An 18,996-nucleotide genomic window follows, 5' to 3' on the forward strand; every position below is an offset into this window, starting at 1 on the left:
CTTAGTGTTTTCTTGTCTAATTGTGTTTTTTTCTTTTTATTCCACTTTTTTTTTAATTTTTTTTTAGGGCTGCACGATTATGGCCAAAATGATAATCACAATTATTTATCATATTAGGGAAAAATCTGTGCTATTATTGCACTACTTTTAAACAAACAATATGTACAGTTTACATTGCAATGTTAAGCTTTAAAATGGAATTACAATTATCAAGAAACTTAAAACGAACCAACAAATTTAGAATAGGCACCAGCAGACCCCGCACCCTGAATAATAACATGAACCAGTGGGTGAGAGAATGGATGGAACCCAATAATTTAAAGACTAACTAAATAAAAACACTATTACAGAGTGCAGAGTAGTGATAGACCGATACATCAACCGGCCAATATTATCGGCCAATTTTTGCGGTTTTTTTTAACGTGTATCGGCATTGGCCGACGTGGGCTGCTGTGTTCACCGATCCGCATTATTTACAGAGAGCAGAATTTTTTTTTTACTTGTTCTTGTTCTACATCACCTGTTTTTATTATTTGTTAAATATTTTTTCCTTGGTGCCGTTCTACCTCACCTTTGTTAATTTCAATAAATGTTCCTTTATTGTAATTGAGACTCGTACCATTTGTTATCATCATTGTACAATTTTTATGTTGTAAATTGAAGGAGCAAGAGTACTACCGGCTCAAGAAAATTGGCAGTCCGTATCGGTCATCGGCTAAGACTGATGGAAAAAAATCTGTATCGGCATCGACCCTAGAAAATCCATATGGTCGATCCCTAGTGCAGACGATTTGGTTAATTTAATCGTGGCAACCAGATTAACTAGATTAATTGTGCAGCCCTAACTTTATTTAAACTGTGTCTCCCCGTTGCTTGGAGAAAACTTCTGATTCATTCCCCCTGGCTAACATGTAGGGCTGAACAATTAACCAAATTGTTCCCGTCTGTCTCCGCGCACACGCAGAGACAGACGGGAATACACACATCGCATAGACGTGTCTGTAAATACACACATAGCTTGATGAACCCTCTGATTAGTGCAGAACCTGCTCTTCATAGAAGCACAGAGTCAAAAACATCACCGCAGGAACACACGCAGCATGAGACTTCCTTAGTGAGGCTGTCAATCAATGCTCACCGAGGGCTGTGATTGGAGGAAACCCTTCTCCCTCCACTCAGCTTTTATAGGAGGGGCGGGACTTCTATAAAGAATTGGTTCTAGCTCCCACCAGATTTGAATTTAGCAGGTCAAAAACAGAAAGTATGCCAAATTTCATGCTTGTAGACATATATATATTTATAGGCGATATTGTAATTTTTATATCGCGAAAATAGAAATATATCGCCCAGCCCTAATCCCCTTGTCTCCTTGGATACGTTTGGTTTTTTCATCCCTCCTTTCTCACATTAGCAAAGCAGGAGGATGAGTGAGGCAGAGTTATGGGAATACTGAGGCAGACAGTCGGCTCTATCTCAGGGGTCATGTTAGGATGCCTCATTAGGAAAGCATGTGGAGCTTGATGCAGTGGTGGAGTAATCCCAGTGCGTGTTCACATCTGGACTTGGGTTAATATCTGGGTCAGGTCAGGAGGGTTATAGCCCTGGTGCTCGCTGGGTGGCTGCTGGTGGGGAGGTTGTATTTTTTTTTTTTTGTTATCTTTTCTATTTTGTCATTGATGGAGTGTCTTGGAGCTGTTGTGATAAGGATGCAACACATTATTTAAGCAATTAGCCTCCTGAATCCAAATTAGATTAGTTCCAGCTAATTTGGTTATTAATCAATAGTTTCAATGTAATATCCTATAAACGCACTCATTCATAGATGGATTACTAAATGAGAAATCATTACAGCCTAATGTTTAAACTGCCTATAATGATAGAGAGAGGCAGGCCAAATATTATAAACAAACTCAATGAGAGGGACCAACACTAAGTGTTAAAAATTATAATAATTGTAAAGAAATAAAAACATGATGAAACAAGATAGTCAAAAATGACCACAGAGAGATTTTAGGGCCGTGCATAAAAATTCTACTTCCCCCGTGATGTTTGTACTCCTGGGACTTAAAATTAAATATATAGATAAAAGATCACAAAAATGGCTTAAAGCCACAAACAAAGCATTATGAAGAACCAAAAATATGAAAAAAATGTGTTACATACGATATAAAAGACCAAAAACCAATCTACACCCCTCATCCATATCAGTGATTCCCAAAGAAGCACATTGCAGTGGTTATTTGGAGACAGTTCTCAATTAAATGATCAATAATAACAAAACATTCCTACTTTCTTATTTGGCTATTTTTTGGACCGATTTACCACAAACTAACAATGTAATTGCTCAATAAAATACTGTAATTTATTGAAACAGGATTAATTTATACTGTAGAAGCCATTTAATCACACTTCTGACAGTATTTACTTACTAATTAAAGTAATCACATGAATATTACATTGTTTCTCTGTTGTTGTTTTTTTTTTAAAAATGTTATTTTGGGTTTATGGATTAAGTTTAAAACAGAACCAATGTTAAGACAGGAAAGAGTTTATGAGAACTTGCTGATACACTAATGAGAGACAGCATATGGAATTATGGAAGGGGTACTTATGATATGAAGAGGGGGTACGCAGGATTTGACAAGGCGATACACAGGAGAAAAAAGGGGGAAACCACTGATCTATATCAATGCTAATCTTTATTTTTTGATGTGGCAATGGAGCCAGTACCAGGTATTTTATTTTGGAAGGTCAGATCACCAGTTCATTTTATCTTATGTAAGTGCTCATTACTGTACAACAGGGGTGTCAAACTCTTTTTAATTCAGGGGGATAGGAGTGTGTATTGCCTGGCATCTGGCGATACAATTCTTATCCTGATACATAGGTCACAATACGATACGTTATATCCCGATATTAAAGTATAAGGTGATTATTGTGATTTTTTTTTAATGTATATGACTTAAGAAACAACTAATCTGTAAATGTGTACACCTACATGAGAACATTATGTATGAAATATATTTTATTGGCATATTTTACACTCAAAACATTGGCTTTAACATGCCATGTGCCAACAACTTAGAATAAAGAAATAACATACAATCTGCCTGTGGCTTTTAAACCAACTTTGACTTTAGTGCAACTTAACTGAGGTATATGCCTAGAATAACAAATAAATGCATAAATTTTAGATTTTATTGAAAAAACACAAGCTGGTCAACATGCCCAGGTGTCAGTGCACTTTTTTGTGCAGTTACAATGTTTCCTGCAGTGGAAAATACTTTCCTGGTTAAATAAAGGTTAAAATAAATACATTTTGTTTTTTTAAAATAACAAAAAATCGTTATGGATGCATTTAGAATCGATCCGAGAATCGCGCGACGTATTATCAATTTTTTTCAACACCCCTACAGGGGGCCATATACAACATAGTTTCATCTCAAATTGGCCAAAGCACAAAAATAATGGTTTTTTTTTTTGTTTTATTTTTTTGTACCCAAGCTATGATTTTTGCCTATAAAAATGTGTGAGATTCACTTAGATTATTCACTAGTTGTAAACCATGAAGTCATCCATTTGATATAGGTAACTCCTGGATCTCATACTTCATGAATCATAGAAATTGTGAACAATTTTTTTTGTCAAAGTTGTATACGTGAATTGAAAAAATATTTGGGGGGAAATGCAGGATTTGGAGAAAAAAAAAAAAAACAACCGAAAAAAAAAACAGAGTTCAACTTCCAGCATACAATTTGCGATAAAAATTTAAAGCAGTTGTGTAAAAACGAGCAGAGAGAAATGTTAAGTCCCTGAATATTTTAGGAAGTGTTATTCAAATCTATATTTTTTTAATTTGGAGGGACTGTGATACCTGGAATTAAAGTTTCTAGTGATTTACATGATGATTCATGTTTTTGTCGACATTTTTAATAACATAGTGTATGAAAACGGAAAGAAAATCCGCCTACGGACCAAAGTGCAGGCTTTGGTGTGCTTGATTTGGCTCCTGTCAAACGACACATAGAAAGCTCCCTGGTTTTTCCCAGCTAAGTTGGAATCCCTAACCAGTATCTTGTATATTCCAGTGTACTGCTTTGATTGACTGCTGCACTTTAGTTGTGGTCTCCACTGTAAGCCCCCCCCCCCCCCCCAGATTTTGAGGCTGCCTCTGGGAGCCGAGCGAGGATAATGTTTTCAGTCTTTGTGACAAGTGCAGCCATTCCCCAGACCAGGAAACAAGCAGTGGCAGAGACTCCTGGGCCTGTGGAATGAAGCCCGCTCTCATGGAAACCCCTGCTGTACTGAAGGTGCGGCTAATTTATGCCCCTGAGAGTAAAAGCAGCGAACCCGGCCATGTAGACAGCAAGGTCAAACTTCCAGGGCTTATATAAGACTCGTCTTTTTTCTGTTGGTTCACGCCTGTTGCAGAGACATCAAGGTTTTTGTACTCTTTGAAAAGATCCAGCACTTGTTTCCAAGCAGCCCGAGCATTAGTGCTTCTGTAAGTATCTGTGAAAAAACTGTTAGTCTGATCTTTCCTGGGGCTCTTTAAAAAAAAAAAAAACGACTTTGAACTCTATTATCAAAGAGTTTAAACAGTCTTTTTCCTTCTGTAAAGCTTGATATGAGGATTTCTATTATCCTTTCATTGTCAGACGATTGAAGATATTATGTGAGCTTTTCTAAAAAGAAAAGAGGAGGTGGAGACGGGGACAGGAGATGGTGGAGCATCCAAAGGCTTCTTATTGCTTTTAGCTGAATTCAGGCCAGAGAGTGAGTGAGTTAGGGAGTGAGAGAGCACTAAAGCAGATCTAAAGGAGTTTTCATGCCTTTTTTCAAAGACTTGTCAAGCCAAAAAGATTAGAGTGGATGGTCATCACAGATGTTTGTCCGTCGTTTGCTTCGTAAACACAGATTCATGTTTGAATTTGATGCAGGAGTGACGTCATAATTTATAGCAGTTGATCTATGCCAGTGGTACCCCCTTTGTCCGACTGCAACATTTTGCTTAGAAAACTATTTAAAAACTGCTATAAAGCATAATGATGGAATGAGCTAGTGATAGCGACTGTCATTTTGTAAATAAATGGAATGAAACACTATTTAGTGCAGTGGTTCCCAACCTTTTTTGGATCTTGACCCCATTTTGATATCAAGAATTTCTGCAGAGATATTTTTTTAATTTACTGCATTTTAGTTGAACTATAGTCACAAAATGAAAGTATAGATATACAGTTGTTTATGATTGTGTGTTGTTTTAATTTTTTTTTTATTTAATTTATTTCAGTTGTTCAGAAATTTCAGGCGACCCTGTTTAAACTCCAGGTGACCCCACATCGGGTCCCAATCCCAAGGTTGAAAAATGCTGATTCAATGGCTCCTGAATAGATGTATTGCTATAGTTTTGATCCTATCCAGACATTCCCCGCCAGGTGTTGAACCAAGACTAGGGGTGTCCCGATCCGATATTGATGTCAGATATCGGTCCGATATCAGCCAGAAAAGGAATATCAGATTTTATCGAGCTGCATCTAAAATTTCCGTTAAGAGATCCGATAAATAGGGGTGAGTATTGGCAAAGATGTTGCAATACGATACGTATCACGATACTTGGGTCGATACAATATTACCGCAATATTCTACCCAGTTAATATCAAAATGAAACGTAGAGATGAAAAATCAAGTTGCTGTATATGTTTATCAGAAGATATTGATCATTCAGAGGACAAATTGAGTCAAAACTAGTTGCTTCACAACATCCTATTTATTATTTATTATTGGTGTTTTTGCACATTTTCACTGAAAAAAAGAAAATTCAGTGTCACACACTGCCATCATAAAATAAAGTGCAACAAGTTTCTTTTCACTGAAGCTACTGTGTAGAAGTCTCAAAGTAACCATGACAACATAATGACGGCATTGTAACAACTGTAAGTGAGAACATTAAGGATAAAACACCCTGAGTTAGTGACAATGCACAAAAATCTCAGTTGTTCCCACCATATACTGACAGTAAAAAATAACTGAAGTGAACTTTAATTGCTAACTATTGTTCTTTGTTTGAGTAACATCAGTTGCTCAAGCTTTTTCTAACATTCCACACTACAAAATAAGTAATAAAAGTATGTACGATTCGTGCTGATATCATATCGGATCGATATCGGTATTGGCCAATACTCAAGGATGCAATATCGGTATCAAATCTGAAGTGAAAAAGTTGTATCGTGACATCCCTAACCAAGACTGACACTTTCTTTGTTATTTTCCTCTCTCTCTCTCTCTCTCTCTCTCTCTCTCTCTCTCTCTGGTACCCCCTGTAGTGCCATTGCGTACCCCCATCTGAGAAACACTGATCTATGCTACAGTTGGACACAAAATCTACTTTAAAATGCTCAAAATGTGCATACCAATTAGCTTATTCTTCTTGGGTTTGTCATGGCTTAATAACACAACTTATGTCAAATGTTTCTGTGTCATCTACTCATTTGTTGCACCTACAGAAAGACGCTGCCGGTCCTCTTTCTAACCTTCTCCACAGCAGACGGACGTCACGTCTCACGTCTCTGATAAGCAGCTCTTGTGTTAGCGACTTCCGTCTTTGTGTCATGCTATGAAAAGGATAATGAGTATCACTGTCTCAGCCGGTGAAAAAGCCCACGGCTACGTCTGCACCTGCTCAGTGCTGCACCACACAGAGTTTCATGCTGATTGCTTTGAAGATAGATACATCCTTCTCTCTTTGTACAGTGCACTGCTGCACATTGTTGGAGGCAAAACTGGGTTTTGATCTACTAGAACTTTTGTTTTGCCACTGGTACTTTCTATTAGAGCTGGGCAATATATCGAGATTCAAGATATATTAAGTTTTTATTTTATTTTGGTGATATAGAAAATTGCAATATTGCATATATATATATATATATATATATATATATACACTGTAACGTATTTTCATAGCTTATTTTGTATTAAAATACTCGTTTTCGGAGTCGCTGCTTTTACAACTTCTCAGACCAGCATGAAAAGCACAGTTAAATGGATTTCTAACACAGACCTTCCCTTAAACATGCCACACTACAGAACTCACTCACACATGCTGTCCCTTAGCGGAGAAAAAGCAAAAATATTGTGCAGCCGTTTGTTAATAAATTTTCCAGTCCCGTTGTGTATTTTTATTTTCTTTTTTTTGCTGCGTTTGTGTATTTTGTTGTGCTATTGTGTATTTTTCAGTAATATTAGATGTCTTTCTGAGTCGTTTTGTGTATCTTTTGGTATGTATGTTCTTGGATTTTTGTTGTCCCAGTGTTTTGTTTTGTTTTTCTCCTTTTGTTATCCTTTTATTTATTTTTGTTTTTTTTATGTTTTTATCTTGTCTCATTGTGCATTTTTTCTCTTGTGTCCTTTTTTTGTATTTCTCTGTTTGTACGTTTTTGTAGTTTATTGATTTTGTTGTTCTTTAATGTATTTTTTGTTTTTGTCCCTTTGTGCATTTTTTCTCCTTTTGTATATTTTGTGTATTTGTGTTGTTCTTTTGTGTATTTCTCTGTTAATTCACATTTATGTAGTAATTTTGTATATTTTTTGCTGTCATTTTGTGCATTTACTTTTGGGGTCGCTAGTTGCCCAAGTTTTTTTAAAATTATTTTATTACCAACACCGTGATGTTATTTTAGCCTGTGTGGCATTTCACATCAGCAAAATTTAACCCAGAATTGTTTTTCTGGTCAGACTTATTTTAAGTAAAATGATCGCGATTTATATCGTATACATCGCCATTTTGAGAGAAAATATAGATATAGAATAGTTTTGGCCATATCACCCAGCCCTAGTTTCTATCACATTCTGTTTTCTGATAAATGCACAAAGCAGGACGGTGTGTGTGCGCACCCCGCTGTGCATGTGTGGGTGCGATTCAGACGAAAGGGAACAGTGTGTTTAGCATTATTCCACGTGCACGAGGAAGAGATGCCAGTATGACAGGCTTCCTGACTCAGCGATTCTTTCCCAGCTCACTGGTCCTGACACAGGACTCATCACAACCTCCGTATACGTCCACCTGCAGGGCGGCCGTTTTGATTATCCAACCACGTCAGATGACCGGTGCTTGATCTGTATTCTTTCAGCATCACGTCTAATTGGGCACATGCACACATCCTGAGTCAGACACAATGATTAAACACACCTTTGTCCTCTTCATAGAAAGGATTTATGAACTCTAAGTCAGCTTTGCTCAGGCTGCTTTTACCGAGGTGCCGCTCTCGTTCTGTTACCATCGTCATTTTTTTGTTTGCGTCCCAATTTCACACTCGGGTAAACCCATATCAGCTGTAGGTTGGAGTGTCACCTGTGGTTGTATTACCATATAGATGGAAATTCATTATAATCTAAAGCAGGGAGCTGGAGGAGCCGCAGCAGGGTGAGGCTGGGGCAAATTCCAACTTGGATTAGAACCTGTGATTCAGTGTGAAAGGGAGATTAGATGTCGGGGATTAGAGCTGATAATATTGTCTTTATTAACTGCTGCGGAATAGCGAGAAGCTTTTATGTATTCAGTTAGATCCTGTTAGTGAGTTATGTAATCAAGATCTAATTTTGACATTTTCTCATTAGATTTTTAAATATGGCTGCAAATATTATCTTGATTACATACTTCTTTTTCACCTGCACTTAAAACAACAAAATGTGATAACTCTTTTGTGATTGTGTTTGATAAATGAATACTGATCATCTTTTATCATCAACGTGAACCTCATCAAATCTCTAAAAAGGTCATCGTGTTTAAATCAAACCACTTTTTCTTTTTCCTGGATCTCTTTAACAGGAGCCAATCCGGTAGATGCATAAGCCACTCAGTTCTAATATTAAACCAACTGTCTAACACTTTTCAATATTTGTTAATAAGGATGTCCTGATCCAATAATGATATTAGATATTGATCCAATAAGAGCAAAAAAAATAAAAGAAAACGAGTATTGGATTATATCGGCCTGCATCTAAAATCTCCAATATAATATACATAATTTTTTATTGGAATTATTGAGGTATTTTTTAAGGTCTTCATTCTTATTTATTTTAAGTTTGAGGAATATCACTTGATCAAGCCTTTTCTAACATTCCACACTACAAAATAAGTTTCTACGTATACTGTCAATACAGCTATCAACAGCTGGAATAACCTTGATGTAGAGACAAAACAAGATGGAAAGGGAAAAACCCAAATGCTGTGCCTCTCAATCCTCTCAGTGGAAGACGTGGAGGGCCTCTACCTGTTTGGGATCATGATCATTGGCCTGCTAATGATGGGGGTATGTGCCTTTCTAATCCTTCGTATGCTAAGAAAACTTTCTGAAGATATTAAGGTACTTCGAAAGAAGATGAACTTTTCTTTTGAACTGGAGGAACGCAAACAACGTCTGGGAATGAAATCCGCAGGGAACAAGGCCGACATGAACAACGATAGAGAGGAGGAGGAATAAAAAAAGACAACACTGACTACAGATGAGAATAAATCCTACACAAAAAAGGACAAAAAAAATGAAATTGAGTTCAGAACAACCTAAGAATGTTTGACCAGAGAGACAAGCTTTGATGTAAATTTTCTGTGTTCAAAACAGGGGATGGGACTTTGATAAGCAAACTGCTTCTCTCGTCTCCTTTTTCGGCATGTATCGTATTGCAACATCCTTGCCAATACTCACTCCTATTTAGGATATTTAAAAGTTCTTGACATTCCAATTGCAATAAATACTCATGAGAAATAAAAATGTATTAGATTTGAAAGGGTTGATTTTGTCTAAGAAAAAATGTTGACGATATTATTTATCGTCAAATAATTCGTCCAACAAATTGTGCTATCGTCCCAGGCCTATGATCTGTGTTGATATCGTATCGGATCAATATCAGTATCGGCCAATATTCAAGGTTGTAATATTGTTATCATATCAGAAGTGAAAAAGTTGTATCGAGACACCCCCATTTGTTAGCATTTCTACAAATATTCTTGCAGTGTTTCCCTGAAATCTTTTTAATTTGAATGTTCGTGATTGCCTTCTTTTCCTTTTATTGGCATCAAACTAAAATGTCTCGGTGCTGCAGGCTGCATTAACACCCAATTTATCTGATAAACACGACCTCACAGGAGCTACTTAAATGTGACCGTGTTGCGTTTGACCTCTGCAGTGAAATGTTCTGCCACCCGTCGCTGAGCCTCCCTCTGTAGTCATCAAATATTGATTTTATTAGCATTTTTATCATAGTGCCGCAATGACCACCACAGGGCTTCTTAAAAAGACACACCATGCCACTTATGCTATTACCAATCTGGCCATTTCCATGCAACGTGTTCCATAACAGGATCATGAGTTCAGGCCAATTCACATCTCCTCAGTCGTCACGTATGCTGTATTTACTCTTTTAGTCGTTGCCACAAATGCACGAGTGTATGGAGGGATACTGTAATGCAGAGGAGTGCAGGCATGTGCATCACTGTGCTGTGCATCCACCACTGTGTGTTTGTCTAACTCAAGGTCAGAGCTGGGTCACAGTGCTGATTGGATTTACAGAGGAGAGGAAGGAGTGCAGACAGTTGAGAAGTCCTGTACTAGACTCATGAGTCATGAATGGATTGATAGAGAACTGAGCTCATTGCAGTGACAGACGGGCTTATAAATATCCCCAACACTCCATTTTCCCTTTAACTGTATTTTATTTTTATTGTATGTAAACCACCTTATGCCAATTTCAATATAATCCATGTTGTGCCGACATCTCGATGTCATTTAATTAGAGGTTGACCGCTATATCTGGCCGGTATATGGACTTTTTTCAATCTTTCTTTATTTATTTTAGCACTTTAGAATAGCCATTAAAGGAAAAAAGAAAGAACATAAAAAATATCCATTCGAATGTATGAATATACAACAAAAAATTATATTGGCATGTGCATGGGAGAGGTAGAAGCCAGGCTTACAAATAAAAAGCCGATATAATAAGATAAGGATATAATATAATAGTGCCTGATCAAAAATCCTTATCCTATTATATCCTTAAAAGGATGAGGATTTTTGTTTTACTTGGTTGTGTACGGGTGTATTTAAAGAGTTCTATTGGTGTATTTAATTTAATTTCTAATATATACATTTATATCATATGAGTGTTTCAATTGTTTTTCATAATCAATGTGCGTTAAAAAAAAAAAAGGAAATCGGCCTCAAATATCGGCTTTAGATATCGGCCATCGACTGAAATCTTTTTTTAAAAATCGGTATCTGCATCGGCTTTTGAAAATCCCATATTGGTCAAGCTCTACATTTAATAGCTCTATTGGAGGTAGATCGACTCGTGTATTTTGTCGTACATTTTGCTTCCTTTCGTGCTTTGTTGTTACTGAATTTTGTGTTGAATTGTGTTTAATTCCGTATTTTATATGAATCTCGTCTCGGTGGTTGTGTTTGATTGTTAAATATTTTCTTTTTTTTGTAAAACTTTTGCTGTTTTTTTAAAATGAAATGATCCTCTATCATCTTCTTATATTCTCAGTCCTGCACTGATCTAGTTTAGATCCTGAGCATCCCCAGGATCTAAACTAGTCATTTGGCGTCAGCAGTAGGAGACGGTCTGCTGAGCACAGAGGACAGTGTCACTTATTACCCTGATGACTTCTTAATGGCTGTCTGATTGGACTCTGGCACAAGTGACATGCCCTTGTCTACTTCTGTTTGGTTGTTTTTACACGTGAGCAGATCCATTTTCCTGCCACCTAAAAGCAATTCGGCGCTGCCCAGACTTGCTGCTGTGGCCCCTGGCAGAGAGTTTCTCATCAGGCCTGTCATACTCTGCTCTGACAACTCAGGGGCCTGTGATCATGTATGATCTCAATGTATGTGTGTGCGTGTGTAGGATTAGGGACGGCTCTTCTAACAACTCCTAGTTAGTGAGTGCAACGAGTACTGACTCGGTGCCCACTCGGCTTCCTCTGGGTGTCAGTCACATCAAGCTCCTCAACACGAGACCCTGCTGTGAGGAGGAGTGCTGAGTCGGCTCTTTGCTGCAGCAGGTGAAGGTTAAAGACCGTGTAAAGCAAATTCTGACATTTTCTTCTAAACACATTAAATACGTCATATATGTATTCCAAATTTCTGTGTTCAGGGTTTAATGGGCGGGTCAGAAATCATGGCCGCATTCCGTAACAGCGCCATCATTGGCATAAACCCGACCCTGCTGCTGAAGCGCATCACACTTCCGCGGCCTCCAGCGGGCACAATTCGGCCCCTAGCTGAAAACAAACCACATATTGGTGCTACGTTTGCCATGAATGTTCCATGAAACTTTTTTTGCACCATGATTGTGTGTTTTGCCTCTAGCGGGCACAGTTCTGACTCTACCCGAGAGCGATACAAATATCCGGACTCGGGCGGAGCAGACATTTCTGCTGACACCTGGTTTGGCCCGATCCGAGCACTTTTGGAAGCACCATCAACGCTGGAGCCTCTTTCACACTGCTCTCTCCCATAGACACAGTAAGGAGGCGGGGCCCTTCCCGCACGTTGGCATGGTTCCAGGGCCTCTAACTGACACGCCCCCAGCATTTCAGTGCAGAGAGAAGTGCTTTTGAGACCTAATTTTATAGGGATGTCCCGATAAACCTTTTTCACTTCCGATACGATCCCGATATTGCAGAATCGGGTATTGGCCGATACCGAAATCGAACCGATGCGATATCAACACAAATTGTACATACTTATTCCTTATTTTATAGTGTGGAATGTTAGAAAAGGCTTGATCAAGTGATGTTACTCAAACAGAGAACAATAGTCAGCAACAGTAGGTATGAGACCCATTTATTATTAACCAATTGGTTACATACATTTTAACCTTCAACATGATATCTACAGTTTTCTACAATTGAATAAACATGATATAATATATATCTGAGATTTTAGATGCAGTCCCATAAAATGTGATATTCGTTTTCTGGCTGATATCGGACTGAAATCCGATATCAATATCGGATCGGGACACCTCTATGATTTTATATACTTAGTGATTTTTTTCATCTTTCAAATTTGGTTCAGTGGTCAATGACACGTTTTTGTGGTGAGACAAACTCATAACAAAGTTATTTCTGCTTTACATGGACTTTAAGGTTCACGTTTTTCACTAGCACTCTCTTTGCCTCAGTGGGTAAAGAGCTTTGCAATTAGATCATATTTGGTTTTCCTCAGGACTGAGTTTTAAAGCTGATGGACACAATTTTATTTTGTCATTTATCAATAAAGTCATAGTGTAGGCCTCATAGATCAATAAATTGAACATAATTTGCTTGAAAAAATGTGTAAAAGGTAAAAATTGGAGCTCAAAAGTTTGTTTTGAGGTCCACTGTTTTTGACATTGTCTGAAAAGTTTAGTGCATTGCATTGTGGGATGTGGAGTCGTGGAGACGGATGCATAGAAGTGTTTTTTTTTTTTTTTTTTTTCACCTAATGCTGGGAACAAACTAGATGGTGTTCAGCCAATCACTGTCCTCCTTGTCTGGCAAATAAATACAAGAAATCACAGGAAAACCACTTCTATGCATCCGTTTCAGGGACTCCATATCCCACAATGCAATGTCCAAAAGTGTCAACAAGCAAAAAAGTGTTAATGGTGGAGATGAAAACAAACTTTAGAGTGCCAATTTCAGCGTTTTAAATCGTTTTTGCGAGCAAATGATCTTCAACTTATGAGGCCTATACTATAGGCTCATTATATACTATAGGTATATTATCTAATTAAAAAGGTTCTTGTTCAGCAGCTTTAAATAAATGTGAACAATACAAGATATGTGGATCTTGACTAATTCATTTTCAATTGAAATTTACAGTAGGGAGATCTGCAGTTTGGAGATGAACTGGTTGTTTTGCGTCTGTGTTTTTTTTTAGTTTTTTTTTTTTTTTAAAAAAGCACTTCAGGGTGTGTTACAAAACTTAAATGTGATACACCTTGGCTTGAAATCCAAATACTAACACCTGTGAAAGCCTCTACGTCAGTGTGACTTTGTGACAATAGTTAAAGACAATACCTTTGGAATTACACTACACAATAATGAGTAGTGTTGGTAATATTTTTAACAGTGAGCCACTTTAGTCCAATGTTTCATTTTGAAAGATCATAGAATGAGATGTACTAGGACACTGAGTTCAGCCTGGCTGTGTAGAGGCAAGCAGAGAAAGCTTTAACCCACCTTGTAGCTTTTCCCTCTGAGACTCCCTCCAACCTGAACACAGCTTGCCCTTCCTCGCACTATTGATGCCTCCATGACTGTGCTTTGCTCTGACATCGTGCCCCTACTAATGGCTCGCTCTGTTCACTCGTCGGCAAACAACACAGCAGACAAAGGAAGATGTCGTTTTAGTCTCTCGCTCATGAATCAAAGCGTGGGCAAATCGGAATTACATTTCAGGTGCATGGTGTGTGGTTTATTTTGATTAAAGAACACTTCCTTACACTAGTTAAGTTTTTTGTGTTCTTGGTATGCAGGAAATTAGTGGTTGTTTCTATGGATACGCCGCGAACAGACTTTTTAAGTACCTGACGTTGATTTCACGTTCAGACATCAATGGTAACGTACAGCAAATATAGTTATTTTAAAACAAATAACATTACATAAAAAGTATTGGTTTTTTTTATAAATTCTAATAGACAAATACCATTATTTCGAACAAGATTGGAAAATAATGCACATAAAACTCATTTGTACTAATGTTATGTTGGATTGTATATTGTATAGAGCAAATCGACATTGTGAGATAGGGTCAAAGGTCAATATATAATAAATAAATGGCAGACACAAGAGGAATATGGACTGACTGCAATTTCCAGCTCTGGAAAGTGCAGCAATTAAACATTTATGTATAAAATATGGTGTTAATTAGTGTGAAAGTAGTTCGCGCTCACTGGCCCAAAATAACCTGTCTGATGGTTCATATTAACCAACATGTTAAGGGAGATATCTGTTCCTCCTCTTAAGATGAGCACAGCTAAAAAAAAGAAAAAAATCTAAATCACAATTAGAAAAGTAAATATTTGACTAGAAAGACCATTTTTTTTGCCTGCTCTTCTGATCCAGGCGTCTCACTGAAGTGTAACAATATCACTAGTCGTCTAAGTTATGCTCTGGGTGTACTGTGTAGGTAATTCACATTAAAGTGAACAGTTCTTTTATTGGTGTGAATAGCATCAACCTTGAGCGAGATTCCCACTGAGAGCCATCCAATGCCCACATAAACCATCCCACTGTACACAGCTTTGATTGAAGCTGGTTTAAATGACACCGCTTGTCGGATGTGCCACTAATCCCCCAACAGTGTGTTTGTCACGGGTCAGGCCACATATGAATAATGTATTGGGAGACATCTGACTGAGAGGCTGGTTAAAGGTGGCTCTTCCTCTAATGACGACAAACAAGCTCTGAGTTTGACATTTTCCAGAGAAACGAGGGGAGGGTTGGAGCTACTCACAGCCAGAGGTTTAAGGAGTCAGATAAGTTCCTCAATTTAGTACGCCCGTTCAATTTGTTTATCAACTGTAGAACGAAATGTGACGGAAAGGCTTTGTTTTTGGCACACTGGGGAGATTTACTCCGGAGGGACTGGATTAAGTGGTCTTTGAAACCAAAATGTTTTGCTGATCTGAAACGCTTATCTCCGCGCTTCAATTCACTTCAAATAAACTTTATTTATATAGGGCAAATTACAACAACAGTCATCTTGAAATCTCCAGCAGAACCAGGCTCAGAGGCGGCAGCCATCTGCTTCGACTGGTTGTGGTTAGTGGACAGAAAGAAGAGAACAGAACAGGATAGACTAGGGCTGCTCGATTATAGAAAAAATATTAACCACGATTATTTTAGTCATAATTGAAATCACGATTATTCAAACGATTATTTGTCAACCAAAATGTTATTTATTTTTCGTACAAAACAAGCATAAAAAATATACTTTAAGCGTAAATAGAATCCTTCAAACACTAAAATCAAGTGTGTTCACCTTTGCACAAAACAAAACACTTCTTGCACGTGATGTGTCTTTGCTCTAAGTCTTCATCATCAAACCCAAAGTGTTCCTATATAAGACAATTTGACTTGCCACTTGTTTACCAAGTGTTTTTGCTGCGTTTCTCCTGCCATGTTTTAAGACTACTAGCAACAACTTTCCTTGTGTTAGCCTGCAGGCTAGCTTTGGCTTTGAGAGGAGCGGGGCGGAGGGGAGGAGCTTGCATGTGCCTGGATTAAACAACTCAAAGTTAGTATTAATAACGTGTGTGCCAAGCTTTATTATTTGTAGATGTCCGAAATAGTGGGTTTGTTTTATTTAGCAAACATTGTTGAATAATTGGTTTTTCGAATTTTATTTTTGTCACCGTTGGGTGTAATAATCGAAATCGAATTTCGATTAATTGAGCAGCCCTAGGATAGAGAGAGAGAACATCAGAGTGTCCCAGACAAGTTGAGCCTTGAACCACAGATCAGAAATTGTCAAGACACCTGAAACAGAAAAGAGAGAGAAGGGCGAGGAGAAGGCACTGACTGCAGAAAAACATCATACAGTATGAGCAGGTCTGTCTGTATGGAAACACCTAGCGCTAGACTGTGTGACTGGAATGAGTATGAGAAAACCCTCATTTTTTCAGTTATTTATTGCTATTCAAGTCGTGCAAGTCCAATGAATAGCTTGAAATGGTACAATGGTAAGTACTGAACAGCCAGAGGTTAAAAAAAAAAGGTTTAGTTGCCCAAAACAGAAAAATAACGCACATTTGAGAATTATACACATAGGCTTTTTTCAGGGAATACGAAGTGGCAACAATTTAAAGCTGTTCTGCAGCAATGAAGGTTGAATCAGCCTTGAACGCTGGTGCTACCAATTCCTACAGGTGTTCCAACCTTTCTTGGTTACTTACAACCTTACTTTGATGAGTCAAAAGTTTATAATACATTTTGGTCTGTAAATTGATTCCATGATTTCTTTTTCAACTGAAATTGCTTATTTGTTCTGTGCTTTCATTCCAGAGTGCTACGACACAATAAACTGAATAATGTTCAGTAAAAAACTGGAAAAAGTGTGTTGTTCTAAAACCTTTGACCGTTAGTGTACGCTTGTGTGAACAAGTACATTTTGAGTTTGTGGTTCTGTATCGTGATTTTTGGTTATAGATTGGTTATCGACAATCATGTGGAAAACATGAAGCTGTTGTTGTTTTCATTTCATTTTTGCCAAACACAGGGAAGCCTAACAGAAGTCATTAGTAAAAACGATTACCACTTGAAGTGAAACACCAACTTGCCACAGTGACCCCAAACATTCATTCTCTTCTTCACACTGCCATGTCGGAGGTCGTCGCCTTGTGAACTTTTTTATTTCTGACTAAGTTTAAATTGCAATTATAGTGATTAATTGGTGCGGCCGATTAATCTCGACGATTTTAGCGATCACCAATTAATGGACATGTATTAACTGTTTTACAGCATGTAAATTATATTCTTTCTGCATTATTAACAAAATACCACTTTTTAATTGGCAGTAATGTTTATACTGCATAATGTTCGTTATAATGTTTTTTTTTTTTTTTTTACATTGTATTCCGGAAACACAGTTTGCACAACTTTTTTATTTATCAGTAGCTTTACATTCTTTATTTTGACAGTGTTACTAGTTAAAGTTCCTTATTTTATTTTAATTGTGTTTTACTTAATTGGTTTCAAATCATGTTTTGGGTATAATAATAATTGGCATTCATATACCCAGTGTTAGCGGCAGATACATCGGATATCGGCTTTTTAAAACCACAACATCGGCCCTAAAAATCTCATTGGTCAGGCTCTACCATGAGTAAAAGCTAAGATTGTGTCTTTAACACCCCACGAATATAGTTCTCTATAGAGTTTCATGTTTAGCTTATTCTCCGTAAATTAGCTGCCTGTGTAGCTAACTGCACGCCACAATTTTAAACTCACGGCATTTAGAGTATTAGATTTTTTTTAGCATAGAAAGACACTTAAGCAGCCAAACTGCTTTTACAGCAATTTAAGCGAGTTAGCAGAGTTAGCATGTTTCCACTTGTAGTCCATAACCCATAGCTCAGCAACTTTTAGCATCATAAGAGGCCACTTAAGCCCCGCCCACCACGCAAACAGGAGGTTGATAGCCACAGAAAGTGAGTCTGAGTCCACTACAGTTAATTTAGATAGAATTCAACATAGATTTAAGCGTGTGGCTAAAGTTAGCTACTTATGTACTGCTTATTTTCAGAAGTTTTTTTTTTTTTTAATGTTTTTGTTGAGAGACACCATGATTAATTACAAACCAAAAAGAAAAAAAACAGCTGAGAGAGGGATTCACTGTGCACTTTCCTGACATGTATCATATTTTTGCTCAAATTGAGCTTTAGCACGTCGTGTTATTAGGATAACAAATCAAGCAGCACTCATGCTTGTGCAGACAAAAGTGAATTCATATGGGAACTCATTTGAGGTCCCGTTTTATAGTCGCATATAGCAAACATCATTATGTTGCTTTTGAAATCACAAGGTTCAAATCCCTGGAAACAGCTTTATAGGCCCATAAATGATGGGCCAGACACAGTAAACCTCAGCGGGAAAAAATGTGGACTCAAGGCACTCGTTCTGTCCAAGGATGTAAAACAAATTTACAATTTCAAAGAAAGTCAGCTCATCATTGGGGGTTTTTTTCTGCCGAGTTGTGTGTGTTTTGCGTTTGCTGATGCTCATCCTTTAGGATTCAACCCGCTACTAACTTTGTCCGTTTGAAACTCAAAAGAAGAAGAGATTCTTATCGCTAAAGGAGCAAAACTTCCAGTCTGCAACTCGTATTTGATCTGATTAAGGCTGCTGTGTTTTGCCCTTGGGCGACGTCTACGCAGCATTAAAAGGAGAGAAATAACCTGATCTCCAGCTCACAGTCCAATTCAGCAGCGAGTCGAAATTATGAATATATC

General features: G+C 37.7%; 1 protein-coding gene across 1 annotated transcript in view; it reads right to left on the reverse strand.

Annotated features, from left to right (window-relative positions):
* klhl40b (kelch-like family member 40b) overlaps positions 1–18,996 on the reverse strand; it is a 42,544-nt gene continuing 23,548 nt past the window's right edge. The window contains exons 4-5 of the mRNA XM_028434484.1: positions 8,147–8,157; positions 1–11 (exon numbers count right to left, since the gene is read on the reverse strand). The gene's annotated coding sequence lies outside the window, so the exon portion shown is untranslated. The remainder of the gene's footprint in view (positions 12–8,146; positions 8,158–18,996) is intronic.

Source organism: Gouania willdenowi, chromosome 20 (assembly GCF_900634775.1).
Source record: "Gouania willdenowi chromosome 20, fGouWil2.1, whole genome shotgun sequence".
Lineage (NCBI taxonomy): Eukaryota > Metazoa > Chordata > Actinopteri > Blenniiformes > Gobiesocidae > Gouania > Gouania willdenowi.